The sequence below is a fragment of the Bufo bufo genome, chromosome 3, assembly GCF_905171765.1.
Source record: "Bufo bufo chromosome 3, aBufBuf1.1, whole genome shotgun sequence".
Classification (NCBI taxonomy): Eukaryota; Metazoa; Chordata; class Amphibia; order Anura; family Bufonidae; genus Bufo; species Bufo bufo.
In genome coordinates this window covers 187,981,867-188,003,797 of record NC_053391.1, presented here as the reverse complement: position 1 = coordinate 188,003,797, position 21,931 = coordinate 187,981,867, and positions in this window count along the sequence as shown.

The window sequence follows — 21,931 nt, the reverse complement described above, 5'->3', positions numbered from 1 at the left end:
TGCTCCTTGTAGCATTAGCTATACTGCACACTTGTTCCCTGAAGGAGACAACAGTGGGTCCTTGTGTATGACTCCACTGAGGGTGCTGCTAGTCTGGTGCTGAAAGATAGGTCCTAAGTTCTACATTCGATGCGTTTCTACTGTGGAAGTGTCATCAAGAGTGTTCAAAACTATACAGCAACAAAAGTAACCAAGTAAAGCAGCCGCAGCACATGTGGTGTGGCACGGCATCCAGCACTGGTATGGCCATGACGTTCGTGCCCACCACCAGCCAATTTACCGGAGCTAACTCCTCCAATGGGCCGATTTGAGAGAAGGAAGGAAGACTAGCCTCCAAAGTGTCTCCGCCTCAGAGAGCACGATCGCTTGTATGATGACATGTAAGGGACCTCGGCTCCTTTCTGTGCTGAGTGGCACAGCTACTTGATGCGTATATGGTAAACTCAGGCGGCTATGAATAGAATCCTGGGGGATACATCTGGGGACATAGGAGGACGGGGAAGCAAGAGAATGAGTTTCATGTGTAAAATACTATATGCATATGCCCACATATAGGTGTGATGAGGGGCAATAAGCTTGTGCCCACGGAACTATAAGTGTAATTAGGAGCAGTAAAAACAAATGCTGCGCTGTATGAAATCAGAGGATAAGCATGTATCTCGAATATAAGGATAAACATATGCTACACTGTATGAAATTGGAGAATGAGCATGTATCTGGAAAATAAGGATACATGTAAAGTTGTGGATATGCATGTAGGGGAAGTTGACCTGCAGACAAAAAGCTGAGGGGACCAAATGAGTGTCTATAGAAAGGTATGGATGTGGGGTGTGGAATATCAAATGAAGCACGTATAGCCGATCTGGTCATTTAGCCGCTGAGGATTTAACATGCCAAGGCGAAAAATCCATTGTGCTTCTTTTTGTAGGACAAATCTATCAAAATCTCCTCCCCTTGGAGGTCTGCGCACTTTTTTAATGTCCTGAAATTTCAGGATGCACGGGTTCCCCCCTGTGGAGAGCTATGACGTGTCTGGCTATGGGGGCATCCCTGTTGTTGCGGATGTCCCCCACAGAACAGCCAAAAGAATCAGAGCACTAGAAGTGGCTTCTTCTCATAGCACTGAATATATTCAGTGAGTTGTGAAAAGAAAAAAAAAGAAAAAACATAAGGCGACGTGTACAGGTATGTGAACAATATCTGTACACATAAGTATTGTTTCAACTGGTTCCAACTGAAAGATTGTGTTTTGCACGATTTACTATAACAGAGAAATGTAATGTATAATTGTGATCGGGGCTATATGTGACAGAACCTAACTTACCTAACTCATAAAAGATGTCAACGGTCTGAGTTGTGCCATAACCGTTACCGTCGGGAGTATACCTGAAAGAGGGCATACCCTGTGGAAGAGTAAAGAAAAAGGGCGGGCTGGGAGGGGAACACTGCTGCTGCTGTCCGTGCCCTGATGACAGGGGGTGAGCAGCTGATAAAGGGCAGGGTGCCCCTCCCACAAATGCAGGCCAATACTCGGCCTTGCTACTTGTGATCGGGGCTATATGTGACAGAACCTAACTTACCTAACTCATAAAAGATGTCAACGGTCTGAGTTGTGCCATAACAGTTACCGTCGGGAGTATACCTGAAAGAGGCCAAAAACCCAGCAAGGAAAGAAAGACACTTTATTAAACATTACAACACCAATGTCTGAAAGGCACATGAAATCTCCCCCGTGGGGTTGGGAACATATCGATTAAAACAGGAGGAGCGCCACCGGCCCAAATTGCGAATGATGTGAGCCGGCACTTGATTCTTGGACGCGGCAGATGCCGCCCCAATCCTAAAGGAATGACCTGACACGGAGAGTGGGTCCAAGCCTAAATTACCTGCCAGCATACGTACATGTGAGACGAACTGCGAGGTGGACAATGCTACTGTCCCGCAGGGCAGCAGGGGAGTTTTAGGGCCGAGAGCGCCCAAAGCCCCAGACAACTGCTGAAGTACGTGGACTGGACACCATTTGTGCGCTGTAGGGAAGAATTTAATGCGGGTAGGGGGCCCTGACTGGGAAGTCTTGGTCACGGGTAGGGAGAGGATGAAACCTTCTGAGCTGGGGGCCAACTGCCATCGAGCTAGAAATGGCCTACAGGGTGATGACGAGGAGAACTCTCCTGGCCTCATGAAACCATAAAAGGCCAAATAGATGGCCGCTTTGATTACCAGGCTTTGTAGGGCCCCGAAGGGCCTTAAATCTAGCAAATCGGACATGTCTCTGAATATCTGGCCGGAAATGGGCTGTCTACGGGAGTTAACACTATTCTGTAGACCTTTCAACGTGGCCTTGACCACATGACTGGAAAACAAAGATGTTAAATTAGGATGGGAAAGGGATAAATGATGTTGCACCCCTGACAGGTAAGTCCTCACGGTGCCATACGATAGGTGCCTGTGCACATGACAGTATCCAATAAAGGACAGTATGCGGTCGATATGACCGAAAGCGCCTGGCGCGTGTTCTTGTAGGAAGGTACAGTACAGCCGCGAGACGGTGTTGTACGCTTTGGTGGTATTGGCTGCAAGAGACCTAGAAAACAGCCCATGGGCAACGGCTAGGTACTTGTTTAGTGGAGAATTAGCGAGGCGGGATGAGGAGACGGGGTCCTTGATGAGTCGGCTTCGGGACAGATTTGGGAAAACAGAGAGTAATCATGCTTAGCTAGGGCGTCAACTGCTACCGTCTGAACATCATGTATGAGGGAGCCGTGGACCAAGAAATGGTGCTGGAGGGACAACTGCACCAGACGCCTAAGGAAGGCCATGGCCGGGTGTGACTTAGTTTTGCCACTCTGAAGGATGGAAATGACGGAGGAACTGCCAGAAGTAAAGACCACGGTACGGCCTGTCCAAAGGCTACCCCAAACGTAAGCCGCTGCTACCATGGGATACAAGTGCCCCACCTCCGCTGATTGACGAACTCCCGTGGCTTCGAGCAACTCCCTTGGCCAGGTCCCGTTTAGCCAATGGGGGCCAAAAATTGCAGCGTAACCTGTGTTCACCGCCCCACTGGAAAATAAGATAGGGGAGTTATCTGAGACTGCTGGAATAAACATGGACACGCCATTCCAGTGAGTTAAAAAATGATCCCACATCACTAAATCTGCTAGCGCCTGATTATCCAGAAACACTGGACTGTCCTGACAGGGGGCCTCTGACAGGAGAGGTAGTAACCTTGCTACAAAAGACCTACCTTGAGGGATAACGCGCATGGCAAAATTAAGCATGCCCAATAATGATTGCAGATGTGCTTTCGTAGTGACCCTGCCCACAGTGAAAGTGTGAATAATATCCCGGACCCTGACCAACTTGTCTACAGGTAACCTGGCGGACATGCTTCCTGTATCCAAGACAATGCCCAAAAAGGTAATGACAGTGGCAGGACCATCAACCTATTTCGGAGAAACGGGAATCCCTAATTTGCGTGAAGCATGCTAGGAGACTTTGGAGATTGCCTCGCGGGCCATGAGGAGACTCAATCAGCAGGAAGTCGTCCAGGTAGTGTATCACATGTTCGCACTCAAACCTATTTTCGAGGATCCAATGTAGGGCTTTTGCCAGTTGATCGAAAATCCAAGGGCTGCTACGGGACCCAAAAGTCAATTTTGTGGCAAAATAATAATACGAATTCCACTTGATCCCATGCCATTGCCAAAGCTCTGGCCTGATCGGGATTAACTTAAACGCATCTGATATGTCTGCTTTAGATAAAATGGCCCCGGGACCTGTCGCTAAGATCAGTGCGATAGCCTGATCAATGGAGGCGTACACCATACTGACCTCCTCTGCCGGTATGAGAGAATTAAGACTTGGCGCGTGTGTGCCATGAGGAGCCGACAAATCGAATATCAGTCTCTCTTTGTTGTTGAACTTACCTGTTACGACCCCTATGGGGCTGACCCTCCACCGCTCGAAAGGGGATGTTGTAAAGGGCCCGATAATGTACCCCTTCACTAATTCCAACTGTAAGAGCCTATCTATGGAAACAGGGTTCAGTGAAGCGGATTGCAAGTTTCTACACTCGTGAGTATCTTCAGGTAATGCCACTAGGCCTGTGTGAATCCCCGTGGTAAACCCAGACACTAGGAAATCACAAAAGAAAGTATCCTCGTCCCCCTGCAGGTAGAACTTCAGGAGATCCACATTCACAACGGTCAAGTAATGTTTGTCAGATTTTAATGAGCAAGTGACCTTCGGGTGAGCCCGGAAACAGTTAACACAAATGTGCAACAGGCGGCATTGACTATAATTGCATGCAGAATAATTTTAATTGTTGCATATTTGTGACCTGCCCAGGTACTTAATGGGACGGCCAAGTTTGTCCACGGTTGCCTGCTGCTGAGCACCAACCGATGGACCTGGGATAGGAGCAGAAGGATTGGACCTTGGTGTACTAGCTGCATTGTGACACATCGCTAGTGTGGTATATGGACTGGCAAGAAGAACATGCCGGAGGTTTCAGTCCAGCAAAATGCCTGCAAAAGATCTCTGTGTCGATGTTGGACCAGTTCGTGGTGAACTGGAATTGGCTGAGGGCCGCTGCAGCCTTCGCGGAAAAGGAGCAATGGTAGTCGTAGAAGCCAAAGCCCCTATATTTGTATCCAAGCTCTGTGACCCTGAACAAGTAAAGGTCCAATTCTTCCCTCCTATCCGGTCGCACAGAACAAATGATGTCTCGGTACAAACTAAAAGCAAGTACAAATTCTGGTATGGTTAGTTTCCTACTAAGCCTGAGGTCGCGACCCTTCAGGACGACAGAGACATCGCCGCAAGCGATGACCCTATTGTCCGACAGGTCACGAGTGGCGATCAGCAGAGAAGCTAAGTTCACTTCCCTCCCATCGAGAATGTCCTTTTTAATGTTGGCCGGGATAAAATGGGCTGGCGTGACATTGGGTACTGAACAAAGTTACCTGCAGTACTAGCCACTGGGGTAGTCACAACCGGTAACAGTGCAGCAGGTGAAGCCAAACCACAGACCCTTGACTCCACTGACTCCAATCTAGATTGTACGCTAGACATGCAGGTCGTGAGACTATTGAGCATGACATGAAGCTGCGTCAAGGAGGTCTGCACCGTGGACATAGAAACATCTTGGTGACTTGGTTCTGCGGGGGCGGACACCAGTAACCGATACAACTCAGCTTTGCGGGCTGCAGCTGGGAAGGGAATGCCTCTTAGTTAACTCTGACATGAGTTTAGGCACAGTCCAATTGCGCAGAGAAGGAATACTCCCAGAATCGGATGCCCTTGAACCAAAATCTTCCCCAGACGGATCCACGACATCCGAGACGTGTGACATGATCAGACTGTTAAAACAAGCAAAATTTATGGAACGTCACTATCACAATCTAGAGAGCTGCTGACTACCCCGTGGAACACAGAAACCACCACCGACACTGCAGAAACCATCATGCAAAGAAAAAAGACACCGATTCTGGTGGACCCAACCAGCTGCAGCAAAGTGGGAAGCGGAAAACGTGTAAAGTCTAACTGGCGGACCTTACCACAAATGAACGGTACACGGGGTGAGTAGGACAAAACCGGTTACAATCGTAGTGGAACCAGAGCACCTGAAGAATCGAAAATAAATATCTTTTTTTTTTTTTTCTTCATTTAAAGCCACTCCAACTGACACAGAGATAGCCTCTGCCGCTGACTCCTGTCCACGCTTGTTTTGCACCTTTGAGCCTGGGTTCCTCCGTCACCCACGTAACGGTAACCACTGGGACGCTGAGCATGATATGGTGAAGTAACTGATATGAGGCGCCCGACAAAGGGGCCCATGACAAACGGCGGGTAATGACTGCTACCACTCTAGCAACCAGACACAGCTATTCCCCCTGATATCTAGCAAGTGAAATCAAGCGAAGCCTTTCCTAAAACATCCTGCAGAAAAGCTACTAAGAGGCATCCTCCACCCCCCCACCTAACTAGCAGCACGGCGGCCCGTGCCAGACCTTTCCCCCCCCCCCCCCTTACACATGGCCACAACCTATACATCCTATGCATTGTATAATAGCTACAGACATTTTAACAAACCAGCTTACCATGCCTCTGTTCCGCATGCCGCTGCCTCCCCTTTTATCCCCTGAAAAAACACCCCTAACCTGCCCCATGCCACGAGATATGATGTCGAAATTAGTCGGACGGAGTCTCGCTGACTCCTGGTACCTGCGTGCAAGTCACGTGGGAGCGGGGCGTGCTGCCAGACTGCCGTTCCAGTGTGGGGATGTCCCTTCCTCACCTTGAAGGGACCGACCCCACTGACCGGACTGGAGAAGCGCTGCTGTGACATGACAGCCTCCCTTACCTGGGACTCGAGCCGTGCGACCGGCCGCTGCTGCTTCTGTGACGCGGAGTCAGCTGACCGGAAGACCGCTGGAAGCTTCTGCTGACGTCGATCTGCCGGCTGAAGATTCAGAGCGCTTGAAGCAGGGACACGAACACTGCTGCTGCTGAACACTGCTGCTGCTGTCCGTGCCCTGATGACAGGGGGTGAGCAGCTGATAAAGGGCAGGGCGCCCCTCCCACAAATGCAGGCCAATACTCGGCCTTGCTACTTGTTGCTTATTTTGACTTTGAGAACCATAACTTTTTATTTGAGCATTAATGTAGCTGTTTGCATGCTTGTTTTTGCAGGACAAACTGTATTTTTTAATGGAAACATCTAGATCCAGAAACTATTCACTGTGACAAATAAAGAGAACTATTTAGAAGGGGTAATTTTCACAATACATATTATATTTTTATATTACTACATATGTAGTTATAATTCATGCCTGCAAAATTAACTGCTATATACTGTAGACACTATGGGGTAATGTGCATAGTTATATTATTTTCAAGGCTTGACCCCATTTTTAAATAACTTCTATAATTATCAATACATTTGTTATATCCAAATATATCCAATAAAAACTAAATAAAGTATATCTTATATAGCTCACTACATCATCAATCCTCAAATGGGATAGAATTTAACACTACAAGAGAACTTGATATAATTAATAATGGGTAGCCAAAAATACATACAGGGAGTGCAGAATTATTAGGCAAATGAGTATTTTGACCACATCATCCTCTTTATGCATGTTGTCTTACTCCAAGCTGTATAGGCTCGAAAGCCTACTACCAATTAAGCATATTAGGTGATGTGCATCTCTGTAATGAGAAGGGGTGTGGTCTAATGACATCAACACCCTATATTAGGTGTGCATAATTATTAGGCAACTTCCTTTCCTTTGGCAAAATGGGTCAAAAGAAGGACTTGACAGGCTCAGAAAAGTCAAAAATAGTGAGATATCTTGCAGAGGGATGCAGCACTCTTAAAATTGCAAAGCTTCTGAAGCGTGATCATCGAACAATCAAGCGTTTCATTCAAAATAGTCAACAGGGTCGCAAGAAGCGTGTGGAAAAACCAAGGCGCAAAATAACTGCCCATGAACTGAGAAAAGTCAAGCGTGCAGCTGCCAAGATGCCACTTGCCACCAGTTTGGCCATATTTCAGAGCTGCAACATCACTGGAGTGCCCAAAAGCACAAGGTGTGCAATACTCAGAGACATGGCCAAGGTAAGAAAGGCTGAAAGACGACCACCACTGAACAAGACACACAAGCTGAAACGTCAAGACTGGGCCAAGAAATATCTCAAGACTGATTTTTCTAAGGTTTTATGGACTGATGAAATGAGAGTGAGTCTTGATGGGCCAGATGGATGGGCCCGTGGCTGGATTGGTAAAGGGCAGAGAGCTCCAGTCCGACTCAGACGCCAGCAAGGTGGAGGTGGAGTACTGGTTTGGGCTGGTATCATCAAAGATGAGCTTGTGGGGCCTTTTCGGGTTGAGGATGGAGTCAAGCTCAACTCCCAGTCCTACTGCCAGTTTCTGGAAGACACCTTCTTCAAGCAGTGGTACAGGAAGAAGTCTGCATCCTTCAAGAAAAACATGACTTTCATGCAGGACAATGCTCCATCACACGCGTCCAAGTACTCCACAGCGTGGCTGGCAAGAAAGGGTATAAAAGAAGAAAATCTAATGACATGGCCTCCTTGTTCACCTGATCTGAACCCCATTGAGAACCTGTGGTCCATCATCAAATGTGAGATTTACAAGGAGGGAAAACAGTACACCTCTCTGAACAGTGTCTGGGAGGCTGTGGTTGCTGCTGCACGCAATGTTGATGGTGAACAGATCAAAACACTGACAGAATCCATGGATGGCAGGCTTTTGAGTGTCCTTGCAAAGAAAGGTGGCTATATTGGTCACTGATTTGTTTTTGTTTTGTTTTTGAATGTCAGAAATGTATATTTGTGAATGTTGAGATGTTAGGCTACTTTCACACTAGCGTTCGGGTGTCCGCTCGTGCGCTCCGTTTGAAGGGGCTCACGAGCGGCCCCGAACGCATCCGTCTGGCCCCAATGCATTCTCAGTGGAGGCGGATCCACTGAGAATGCATCCGCCTGCCAGCGCTCAGCCTCCGCTCCGCTCAGTGAGCGGACACCTGAACGCTGCTTGCAGCGTTCGGGTGTCCGCCTGGCCGTGCGGAGGCGAGCGGATCCGTCCAGAGTTATAATGGAAGTCAATGGGGACGGATCCGCTTGAAGATGACACCATATGGCTCAATCTTCAAGCGGATCCGTTCCCCATTGACTTTCAATGTAAAGTCTGAACGGATCCGCTCAGGCTACTTTCATACTTAGAAAATTTTCTAAGTTTTAATGCAGACGGATCCGTTCTGAACGTATGCGAACGTCTGCATTATCGGAGCGGATCCGTCTGATGAAACATCAGACGGATCCGCTCCGAACGCTAGTGTGAAAGTAGCCTAATATTGGTTTCACTGGTAAAAATAAATAATTGAAATGGGTATATATTAGTTTTTTGTTAAGTTGCCTAATAATTATGCACAGTAATAGTCACCTGCACACACAGATATCCCCCTAAAATAGCTAAAACTAAAAACAAACTAAAAACTACTTCCAAAAATATTCAGCTTTGATATTAATGAGTTTTTTGGGTTCATTGAGAACATGGTTGTTGTTCAATAATAAAATTAATCCTGAAAAATACATCTTGCCTAATAATTCTGCACTCCCTGTATAATGTTCATTGACCAAAAAATACAAACATACAGTGGTCAAAAAAGTGGCAAAACTGGTGTCTAAAAGGCATCATCACAACACAGAGACAAAGGAATACAACCCTCAACAGGTGCACCCACATGCACAATGAACAACAATTTATTTCACAGAATTTTCTGTTTCCTGTAGTTTGCTTTACATTTCTTATCCATTTGGGCCAGGGCATCATGAAAGATTCCTCCAGCTATGACTTCATCAGAGTTTTCTTTTGTCTCCAGCACAAACCCTCACTGTATGGCAGTGCAGGATTGATAGTGTGCCATTAACCACAGTGCTGCCAATAAAAGTACTTCTACTAGAGAAGAGTGAATTGATTCTAAACAAATCAGATTTGTAACAAATTTTGCAAAATTTCTGCTACCCCCAAAATTTTAGCCATTTTTCTTTGGATGAATTGCACAGAACAGTATCTTCCATTTTACTGTGAAAATTGGAGGGAATCAGGGAGGATAATGGAGGATCACACGAGGGAGAGGGCTTGCCCTGATTGGATCACAGGCTGTCTGTCAGGGGACAGGATTTTGGCAGGTCCTTCATGCCTTAGCTTAGCCTGCCATGTCAGAGGATGTGTGTGGGATGTGTCTGGCAGATAGCAATTACAGACACAATTGTGAGGGATGAGAATCCATTTTGTATAAACATGTCCTCCATCTTGTACATATGTGGAAAAATTAATGAGCCAGCTGCAAGGTGAAGATGGCAGCTCCCTCGTTTCCTTATCAGAGTTTGACATACAAGAGAGAGTTATGTTCCTTCTGAATTTAGGGATGTGCTGCTGGAGAATGTTAACATTGAGATAAGATGTTGCAGAAACTTTTTAATTATTCGAATTCTGTTAGTATGGTGCGGAAGTATTGGCTTTTATGAATAATAAATCAAATCATTAGTTTCGCTTTCCAACCCTTTGGTGGTGTGCCAGATTTGTCTGTGATTATCTGTATGCTTGCATGGAATAAAGGAGAGAGAATTTTGATTCAGCAATGTCTCCGAACGCTCATAAAGAAAACTTCAATTGGGACCCTGACAATTATAGAGGCGGGAGTTTTGCCCCATCACAATCCTGCAATCTTAGAGTGTTGTAGGGGTGGTTAAGGGACATATTTAGTTAGATTAAATCAATAGGTAGAAAAGTCAGATTTTTATCAGAGATGGAAAGCATAAGGTCAGTCACAGTTCTGTGTGTATATATATATATAATATTGAAAACCGCTCTGCTTCAACTTGAGTGCAGTTCACTCTGAAGGAGACAAATGGTATCTATCGATGTGATTCCTCAGTTTTGGTTCCCACTAAGGTCGATGCTTAAATCTCCTAAAAGTCAAAGAAGAGATGGCCCAACATAGTGAATTACCGCCAACTGAGTTTAAATAACGTGATTTATTGTACTCACAAGATCCATAAAACAACATGCATATAAAATGTGCACGTCCTCTCATGAAACGCCCGACTCGGGTTTCGCCTCCGCTTCGTCAGGGGCACCTGTGGACTTGTCTAGATTGCTCCTTTTTCAAGACACTATGGTTGTTACTACAGGCCTAATTTGCATATTTACAAAATTCATTTCAAATAACATTCAAGCTCTTTAAATACAAAACCATCAACTCACAGTATCACATAAAATACAAGTTAAACATCTCTTTAGTCTAATTCTGATTTCATAAAACCTTCTCTTTCTCCTCCTTTCATTGTCACATGATTAGTTTTCTCTATTTGTCTTCCATTAGTTCCTCCCCTCAATACAAATAGATCGGCGATTCCCCCTCTTTCTAAATAAGCCGCAGTCTCCTTCTACCTCAGTATAGACCTTAATAATAAACCACTGCACTGACATCCCAATGTCCACATCTAGGAAAATAACTTTTGTAAACAAACACTGAAAAAAATAGGATACAACTGACATTTCCATACCTTACATATTCAGTATACAAGCTTTTATGTCAAATTCGACATTTAAGCCCTCAGGCTACAAAGTTTGTAGATCCATTCTACTTCTCTTCTGTTGATTCTATTCAATGGATCGCCACCTCTCCAGTTATTACGAACTTGCTCCAGCCCCATGAAAATCAAGCCTTCTGGATTTTTATTAAGTTTTTTTTTTATGCGCAGAGACACTATGTGTCTCTAAACCCTTCTTTATGTTTTATATATGTTCCTGAATACTTACGTTTTCTAGTGGTCTGTCCCACATGCTGGAGGCCACATGGACACTCCAGCATGTAAACCACAAATACGCGTTCACAAGAAAGCTCTGCCATTAATTTGTGTACGGTCCTGTTGCTCCTAGACACCAGTGTTTCTTTCCTACACTGTCTGTTAACTTTTAGACGGTTCTTGCATGGTAGACAAAAACCGCACCATGTGAACCGGTGTTATACCTTCAGAAGGTTGTGTAGGTATAAAGCTGTGTACAAGTGTACAAGCTTATTTTTTATACTAGGTGCTCTTTTGAATATAACAGAGGGATTCTTGGGAATTATGTCTCCTAGTATGGGATCATTCTTAACCTCTTAAGGACACATGACGTACCGGTACGTCATGATGTCCTGGTACTTAAGGACACATGACGTACCGGTACGTCATGTGTTGTTCCGATCACTGCCGCCCGGCCGGCAGTGATCGGAACCCGGTGCCTGCTCAAATCATTGAGCAGGCACCTAGGCTAAATGCGCGGGGGGGTCCCGTGACCCCCCCATGTCGGCGATCGCGGCAAACCGCAGGTCAATTCAGACCTGCGGTTTGCTGCGATTTCTGCAGTTTCTGGTCCCCGCGGTCCCTGATCGCGGGGATCAGAAACTTTTTATGCCTAAAAAAAGTTTTATTCACCCCCCCCTGCACCCCCGAATGATTTTTATGGTGGCGGGAGGTGCAGGGGGAGGGTTGCGGGCGGTGTGGGCGGTGCGGGAGGCGGGCGGTGCGGCAGGCGGGATCGCGATCCCCCGCCCGCCTCCCCTTGAAAATTCATTGGTGTTCAGTGGGTATACCAGGGTGCCAGCACATTGCTGGCACCCTGGTATAAACGGCTGACATCTGCGATGCGATGTCAGCCGTTTAACCCTTTCCATACAGCGGTCCGTACGGACCGCTGTATGGAAAAAGTTAACAGCGCAGGGAGCTCCCTCCCTCTCCCCTCGGGGGGCTGCGGTGCCTTTGCAGCGCCCCGATGGAGAGGGAGAGAGCCCCCAGACAATATATATTGTTCTGTACTGTATTATACAGACATCAGACCCACTGGATCTTCAAGAACCAAGTGGGTCTGGGTCAAAAAAAAAGTGAATAAAAGTGAAAAAAAAGTAAAAATCAAAAAACACATTTATCACTGATAAAAAATGAAAAAAATAAAATTCCCTACACATGTTTGGTATCGCCGCGTCCGTAACGACCTGATCTATAAAACGGTCATGTTACTTTACCCGAACGGTGAATACCATAAAATAAAAAATAAAAAACTATGATGAAATTAAAATTTTGCCCACCTTACTTCCCAAAAAAGGTAATAAAAGTGATCAAAAAAGTCGCATGTACGCCAAAATTGTAACAATCAAACCGTCATCTCATCCCGCAAAAATCATACCCTACCCAAGATAATCGCCCAAAAACTGAAAAAACTATGGCTCTTAGACTATGGAGACACTAAAACATCATTTTTTTTGTTTCAAAAATGAAATCATTGTGTAAAACTTACATAAATAAAAAAAAAGTATACATATTAGGTATCGCCGTGTCCGTATCGCCCGGCTCTATAAAAATATCACATGATCTAACCCCTCAGATGACCACCGTAAAAAAATAAAAATAAAAACGGTGTAAAAAAAGCCATTTTTTGTCATCTTACGTCACAAAAAGTGTAATAGCAAGCAATCAAAAAGTCATATGCACCCCAAAATAGATGCCAATCAAACCGTCATCTCATCCCGCAAAAAATGAGACCCTACTTAAGATAATCGCCCAAAAACTGAAAAAACTATGGCTCTTAGACTATGGAGACACTAAAACATTTTTTTGGTTTTAAAAATGAAATCATTGTGTAAAACTTACATAAATAAAAAAAATTGTATACATATTAGGTATCGCCGCGTCCGTGACAACCTGCTCTATAAAATTACCACATGATCTAACCTGTCAGATGAATGTTGTAAATAACAAAAAAAAAAACGGTGCCAAAAAAGCTATTTCTTGTTACCATTGCCGCACAAAAAGTGTAATATAGAGCAACCAAAAATCATATGTACCCTAAACTAGTACCAACAAAACTGCCACCCTATCCCGTAGTTTCTAAAATGGGGTAACTTTTTTGGAGTTTCTACTCTAGGGGTGCATCAGGGGGGCTTCAAATGGGACATGGTGTAAAAAAAAAACAGTCCAGCAAAACCTGCCTTCCAAAAACCATATGGCATTCCTTTCCTTCTGCGCCCTGCCGTGTGCCCGTACAGCGGTTTACGACCACATATGGGGTGTTTCTGTAAACTACAGAATTAGGGCCATAAATAATGAGTTTTGTTTGGCTGTTAACCCTTGCTTTGTAACTGGAAAAAAAATATTAAAATGGAAAATCTGCCAAAAAAGTGAAATTTTGAAATTGTATCTCTATTTTCCATTAAATCTTGTGCAACACCTAAAGGGTTAACAAAGTTTGTAAAATCAGTTTTGAATACCTTGAGGGGTGTAGTTTCTTAGATGGGGTCACTTTTATGGAGTTTATAATCTAGGGGTGCATCAGGGGGGCTTCAAATGGGACATGGTGCCAAAAAAACAGTCCAGCAAAATCAGCCCTCCAAAAACCAAACGGCGCACCTTTCACTCTACGCCCCGCTGTGTGCCCGTACAGTAGTTTACGGCCACATATTGGGTGTTTCTGTAAATAGCAGAGTCAGGGCAATAAAGATACAGTCTTGTTTGGCTGTTAACCCTTGCTTTGTTAGTGGAAAAAATGGGTTAAAATGGAAAATTAGGCAAAAAAAATGAAATTCTCAAATTTCATCGCCATTTGCCAGTAACTCTTGTGCAACACCTAAAGGGTTAACGACGTATGTAAAATCAGTTTTGAATACCTTGAGGGGTGTAGTTTCTCAGATGGGGTCACTTTTAGGGAGTTTCTCCTCTAGGGGTGCATCAGGGGGCTTCAAATGGGACATGGTGTAAATAAACCGGTCCATAAAAATCAGCCTTCCAAAAACCATACGGCGCACCTTTCCCTCTACGCCCCGCTGTGTGGCCGTACAGTAGTTTACGGCCACATATTGGGTGTTTCTGTAAACGGCAGAGTCAGGGCAATAAAGATACAGTCTTGTTTGGCTGTTAACCCTTGGTTTGTTAGTGGAAAAAATGGGTTAAAATGAAAAATTAGACAAAAAAATGAAATTCTCAAATTTCCTCCCCATTTGCCAATAACTCTTGTGCAACACCTAAAGGGTTAACAACGTATGCAAAATCAGTTTTGAATACCTTGAGGGGTGTAGTTTCTTAGATGGGGTCATTTTTGGGTGGTTTCTATAATGTAAGCCTCGCAAAGTGACTTGAGACCTGAACTGGTCCCTAAAAATTGAGTTTTTGTAAATTTCTGAAAAATTTCAAGATTTGCTTCTAAACTTCTAAGCCTTATAACATCCCCAAAAAATAAAATATCATTCCCAAAACAATTCAAACATGAAGTAGACATATGGGGAATGTAAAGTCATCACAATTTTTGGGGGTATTACTATGTATTACAGAAGTAGAGAAACTGAAACTTTGAAATTTGCAAATTTTTCCAAATTTTTGTTAAATTAGGTATTTTTTGGTGCAAAAAAAATTATTTTTTTGACTCCATTTTACCAGTGTCATGAAGTACAATATGTGACGAAAAAACAATCTCAGAACGGCCTGGATAAGTCAAAGCGTTTTAAAGTTATCAGCACTTAAAGGGACTCTGGTCAGATTTTCAAAAAATGGCCTGGTCCTAAGGTGTAAAAAGGCTGTGTCCTTAAGGGGTTAAGCACAGACCAATTCTTTTTAACAGCTCTCTGTAAGACACTCTCCTGTTCCGCGATCCACTGTCCACTGGGGCCCCCAGGGGTCCTCATGGGGCTCGGCCTGCGGGGGACCCTGTTGGAGTAGCGGGACAGGTCATGTATGTGCCTAGGGAGTCTTCGGTTCAGACTCCTTTGGGGGGAGACGCGGTAGTGCATCCACATGGTCGCCGGTGGGGAAAAGTGCCGGGGTCTCGGAGGCAGATTGACCGGACTAGTGGCGGCACACAGCAGCCGGTCCTGTCTCCGGTATCAGCTGCGGGTTCCGTTCCGGCATCCGTGCCGACGCAATCGTTTATTCATGCTGGGCTGCTCGAGCGTCTGCGTGAACGCTCGAGAGGAGGTTCGCAAAAGGATATGCGGCTGAATGTACGCACATCTTATTCGCTGCGCCGGCCGCTGAAGGGGAAAATACCTGTACGTAAATTCTAGTCGATTAGAGGGCAGGCATGGGTTAAGTGACTTAGGACCAGCCTAGGCCGCACAAGTGTCAGGGATCAGGATCATTATATGTCCTATGAGGTATAGACACATGGCACTTTGTGATTGGCTAACAGGTACTTAAAAGGTGATCTCCCTGGCTGGTCAGTGCCCACTGTTGTTTTAACAACCCAGGTGTATGTTGCGGTCCATATTCTCCCAGACTTACCTGTGCATGACCTCTGCCTTCCTCGATTTGTCTCTAGAGACTGCCTCTGGATACCTCATCTTTGCTGAACAGTTTGTCTCGTGTATGACCTTGGATCGAACCCTGGAAATCCTGACGTCTCATCCCTAGGTACCACGTTACATGGACTGATACTGTGCATAAGAACTTTGCCCTGGTCACTTGCTGCCCCCTTGGTGTTTCCCTGCACAGGTTATTATTCGGGTTGGTTACCTGTATATGCTTAATGGTTTGGACTGTACTGCCGTTTATTTAATAAATCCACTATTGTTTAACCTCTGTCTGGTTGCTTGGGGCTCTGCACCATTACAGAACAGTGGGCCCTAACCTTCAGTTATCATGGATCGTATCCAGCAGCAACTACAGGGAGTGCAGAATTATTAGGCAAGTTGTATTTTTGAGGATTAATTTTATTATTGAACAACAACCATGTTCTCAATGAACCCAAAAAGCTCATTTATATCAAAGCTGAATATTTTTGGAAGTAGTTTTTAGTTTGTTTTTAGTTTTAGCTATTTTAGGGGGATATCTGTGTGTGCAGGTGACTATTACTGTGCATAATTATTAGGCAACTTAACAAAAAACACATATATACCCATTTCAATTATTTATTTTTACCAGTGAAACCAATATAACATCTCAACATTCACAAATATTCATTTCTGACATTCAAAAACAAAACAAAAACAAATCAGTGACCAATATAGCCACCTTTCTTTGCAAGGACACTCAAAAGCCTGCCATCCATGGATTCTGTCAGTGTTTTGATCTGTTCACCATCAACATTGCGTGCAGCAGCAACCACAGCCTCCCAGACACTGTTCAGAGAGGTGTACTGTTTTCCCTCCTTGTAAATCTCACATTTGATGATGGACCACAGGTTCTCAATGGGGTTCAGATCAGGTGAACAAGGAGGCCATGTCATTAGATTTTCTTCTTTTATACCCTTTCTTGCCAGCTACGCTGTGGATTACTTGGACGCGTGTGATGGAGCATTGTCCTGCATGAAAATCATGTTTTTCTTGAAGGATGCAGACTTCTTCCTGTACCACTGCTTGAAGAAGGTGTCTTCCAGAAACTGGCAGTAGGACTGGGAGTTGAGCTTGACTCCATCCTCAACCCGAAAAGGCCCCACAAGCTCATCTTTGATGATACCAGCCCAAACCAGTACTCCACCTCCACCTTGCTGGCGTCTGAGTCGGACTGGAGCTCTCTGCCCTTTACCAATCCAGCCACGGGCCCATCCATCTGGCCCATCAAGACTCACTCTCATTTCATCAGTCCATAAAACCTTAGAAAAATCAGTCTTGAGATATTTCTTGGCCCAGTCTTGACGTTTCAGCTTGTGTGCCTTGTTCAGTGGTGGTCGTCTTTCAGCCTTTCTTACCTTGGCCATGTCTCTGAGTATTGCACACCTTGTGCTTTTGGGCACTCCAGTGATGTTGCAGCTCTGAAATATGGCCAAACTGGTGGCAAGTGGCATCTTGGCAGCTGCACGCTTGACTTTTCTCAGTTCATGGGCAGTTATTTTGCGCCTTGGTTTTTCCACACGCTTCTTGCGACCCTGTTGACTATTTTGAATGAAACGCTTGATTGTTCGATGATCACGCTTCAGAAGCTTTGCAATTTTAAGAGTGCTGCATCCCTCTGCAAGATATCTCACTATTTTTGACTTTTCTGAGCCTGTCAAGTCCTTCTTTTGACCCATTTTGCCAAAGGAAATGAAGTTGCCTAATAATTATGCACACCTAATATAGGGTGTTGATGTCATTAGACCACACCCCTTCTCATTACAGAGATGCACATCACCTAATATGCTTAATTGGTAGTAGGCTTTCGAGCCTATACAGCTTGGAGTAAGACAACATGCATAAAGAGGATGATGTGGTCAAAATACTCATTTGCCTAATAATTCTGCACGCAGTGTAGTGGAAGTGACCGGAGCAGCCAATCTCTTGGTCCAACAGAGAAGTAACATCTCTGCTGTAATCTCAATAAGATCCATGCACAACTGGCAACAGTCAGGGACGAGCTTAAACTCCTTCTTTAGGGAGTTCAGGGGTTGCCCGACCCGACTCCAGCAGAACACCCAGTGAAAACCAAGATACCTCTACCTGAGTTTTTTTTCTGGAAATAGGCAACTTCCGTGATTCCTGCCGCTTATATTTTGAACTGCGCCCTACATCTTCGGGTAATACCAAGCAGAAAATCGTCATAGTTATGTCTCTTTTGAGGAAGGACCTGCAACGTTGGGCCTTTAACCTCCCGGCGGGAGATCCCGCATTTGGCTCAGTAGAGGCCTTCTTTCATGCCATGAGTGTATTGTATGATGACCCGGACCGCACTCGTACTGCTAAGACCCAGCTAGAACAACTCCAACAAGGACGACGCCCAGCGGAAGAATTTGTCGCAGAATTCCGTCGCTGGGCCACTTTTACCAACTGGGGGGATGCCGCTCTCCGGCACCAGTTCCGGTTGGGAGACTCTGACTCTGTCAGAGACTTGCTATTATCTCTACCATCCCCACCATCACTAGATGTGGCAATCCAGCAAGCAATTGATCGTCGAATTCGGGAGCGTTGTCTGGAGCGGGCTTCTCGACCCGTATCATCCAGCCCATCTCCAGGACCCAGTAAACCGGCTGAGGAACCCATGGAACTGGGGTCCTCTCGTCTTACCCCTACTGAGAGGGCTCATCGCCAAACGAGGATCTTTGTCTATATTGTGGAGGAGTTGGTCACCAGTTAAAGAAATGCCCATTACTCCTGCCGGGAAACGACAAAGCCTAGTGGGAATCGAGGAGAATCCACTAGGTACACTGTTGCCTCCTCTTAAAAGAAGTCGGCTTCTCATTCTCATTTCTATTGAGTGGCAAGGGAGGGACCATCCTATTTCCGCCCTACTTGACTCGGGAGCTGTGGGAAATTTTATCGACTCTTCCTTGGTTCGACAGATTCCAGTCTTCAAGCCGGAAGCAGACATTTCCGTCACCACTGTGGACGTGTCTCCCCTTCAAGAAGGCCGGTCGTTGCGGATGACACCCGGGTTGCAGGTAACGGTGGTGGCGGGTCATCGGGAGGTCTTAAACCTTTTGACCCTGGACATGCCATCCACTCCTGTGATTTTGGGTCTCCCCTGGCTGAGACTTCATAATCCAGTAGTGGACTGGCACTCCGGACGAATTTGCAAGTGGAGTTCTGATTGCTTCACTAGGTGCTTTTGTCCGGTGTTGCCACTTGCATCCACGGAAGTGCTGAGTGCATTACCTAAACATTATCACCACTTCCAGGACGTGTTAAGCCCACAGGGGGCTGATGTGTTACCTCCTCATAGGCCATATGATTGTCCTATTGATTTGTTGCCAGGTACCATGCAGGGTCGGGCCGACACAGAGGCTGGGGAGGCTCCAGCCTCAGGGAGCAGGCCAGCTCCCCAGCCTCTGGGCGGCAGGCAGGCCACTGAGTCAGAAGATCCGATGGTATATTCTAACCCCCAGGCGTTTCCATTGTGACGGGGACGCTTGTCTGGGGGTTAGAATATACCATCTGATCAAAGTTTTCACGCTCTCAGTGAGATTGTGAAATCTCAAATCCGATGGTATGTTCTAACCCCCAGGCGTTCCCATGGTGACAGGGACGCTTGCCTGGGGGTTAGAATATACAGGGCCACGCCGCTCACAGGAGTACATTTATAAACTAATCAGTAACTTTAACTTTAATCATTGCTCATTGCTGATCTCTTTACTTGGATTATTTGGATACCTTACTCTGTCTTAGCGCCGGTAATAGCAGGCAGTGCGGGGGGCGGCGCTCACTCACTGACGTCACGCGCCTGCTCCTCCCACTAGGCGGCGCAGGCGCGTGACATCAGTGAGTGAGCGCCGCCCGCCCGCACTTACTGCTGTTACCGGAGCTAAGACAGAGTAAGGTATCCGAATAATCCAAGTAAAGAGATCAGCAATGAGTAAAGTGATTAAAGTTAAAGTTACTGATTAGTTTATAAATGTACTCCTGTGAGCGTCGGGGAGGGGGATCTGTGGATGGCACTGTTTAGGGGAGGGGGATCTGTGGATGGCACTATTTAGGGGAGGGGGATCTGTGGATGGCACTGTTTAGGGGAGGGGGATCTGTGGATGGCACTGTTTAGGGGAGGGGGATCTGTGGATGGCACTGTTTAGGGGAGGGGGATCTGTGGATGGCACTGTTTAGGGGAGGGGGATCTGTGGATGGCACTGTTTAGGGGAGGGGGATCTGTGGATGGCACCGTTTAGGGGAGGGGGAACTGTGGATGGCACCGTTTAGATGAGGAGGATCTGTGGATGGCACCGTTTAGGGGAGGGGGATCTGTGGATGGCACCGTTTAGGGGAGGGGGATCTGTGGATGGCACCGTTTAGGGGAGGGGGATCTGTGGATGGCACTGTTTAGGGGAGGGGGATTTGTGGATGGCACCATTTAGGGGAGGGGGATCTGTGGATGGCACCGTTTAGGGGAGGGGGATCTGTGGATGGCACTGTTTAGGGGAGGGGGATCTGGATGATGATTAATAACAAACATACATATCTAAATGGCGGGGGGGCGCACTTGGGCAGCTCAGCCTCTGTTGGTGGTGGACCTTGTCCCAGCCCTGGTACCATGCCACCCAGAGGACATCTGTATAATCTCACTGGGACTGAGATTCAGGCCCAGCGGGATTATACAAAAGATAACCTCAATAAGGGTTTCATTCGACCGTTCACTTCTCCTGCAGGAGCGGGATTCTTCTTCGTGGGGAAGAAAGACGGGGGATTGAGACCCTGTATCAATTTTCACGCCCTCAATCGAATTACGGTGAAGAATCGGTACCCTCTTGCACTTATTGAGGACTTGTTCTCTCAGGTGGCGGGGGCTCGAGTCTTCACCAAACTCGATTTGCGGGGTGCATACAATTTGGTACGCATTTTAAAGGGTGACGAATGGAAGACCGCATTTAACACCAGAGACGGGCATTACGAGTATCTCGTAATGCCTTTCGGTCTCTGTAATGCCCCCACGGTCTTCCAGGAGTTCATCAAAAATGTCCTCTGGGATTTCTTGGGTAAATTCGTGGTCGTCTATTTAGACTATATACTAATCTACTCATCGGACCAGCAGACTCCCCGGGATCATGTGTGTCAGGTTTTCCAGAAGCTGAGGGAGAATCGCCTATATGTCAAACTCGAGAAGTGCCTGTTTGAGGTGAGAGAATTGCCCTTCCTAGGGTATATTGTCTCTGAACGCGGATTGGTGATGGATCCATCCAAGCTCTCACCTGTTCTGGATTGGCCTCAGCCTAAGGACCTGAAGGGATTACAGTGTTTCTTAGGTTTCGCCAACTTCTACCACGAATTTAGCTGCCGGAAATTTTATCGACTCTTCCTTGGTTCGACAGCTACTGATTCTAGTCTTCAAGCCGGAAGCAGCCATTTGCGTCACCGCTGTGGACGAGTCTCCCCTTCAAAAAGGCCGGTTGTTGTGGATGACACATGGGTTGCAGGTAACGGTGGGGGCTGGTCACTGGGAGGTCTTAAACCTTTTAACCCTGGACATGCCATCCACTCCTGTGATTTTGTGTCTCCCTTGGCTGAGACTTCATAATCCAGTAGTGGACTGGCGCTCCGGAGGAATTTGCAAGTTGAGTTCTCAATGCTTCACTAGGTGCTTTTGTCCGGTGTTGCCACTTGCATCCACCGAAGTGCTGAGTGCGTTACCTAAACATTATCACCACTTCCAGGATGTGATCAGCTCAAAGGGGGCTGATGTGTTACCTCCTTATAGGCCATATGATTGTCCTATTGATTTGTTGCCAGGTACCATGCCACCCAGAGGAAATCTGTATAATCTCACTGGGCCTGAGATATAGGCCCAGTGGGATTATATAAAAGAGAACCTCGATAAGGGTTTCATTCGACCGTTCACTTCTCCCGCAGGAACGGGATTCTTCTTCGTGGGGAAGAAAGACGGCGGATTGAGACCCTGTATCGATTTTCGCGCCCTCAATCGAATTACGGTGAAGAATCGGTACCCTCTTCCACTTATTGAGGACTTG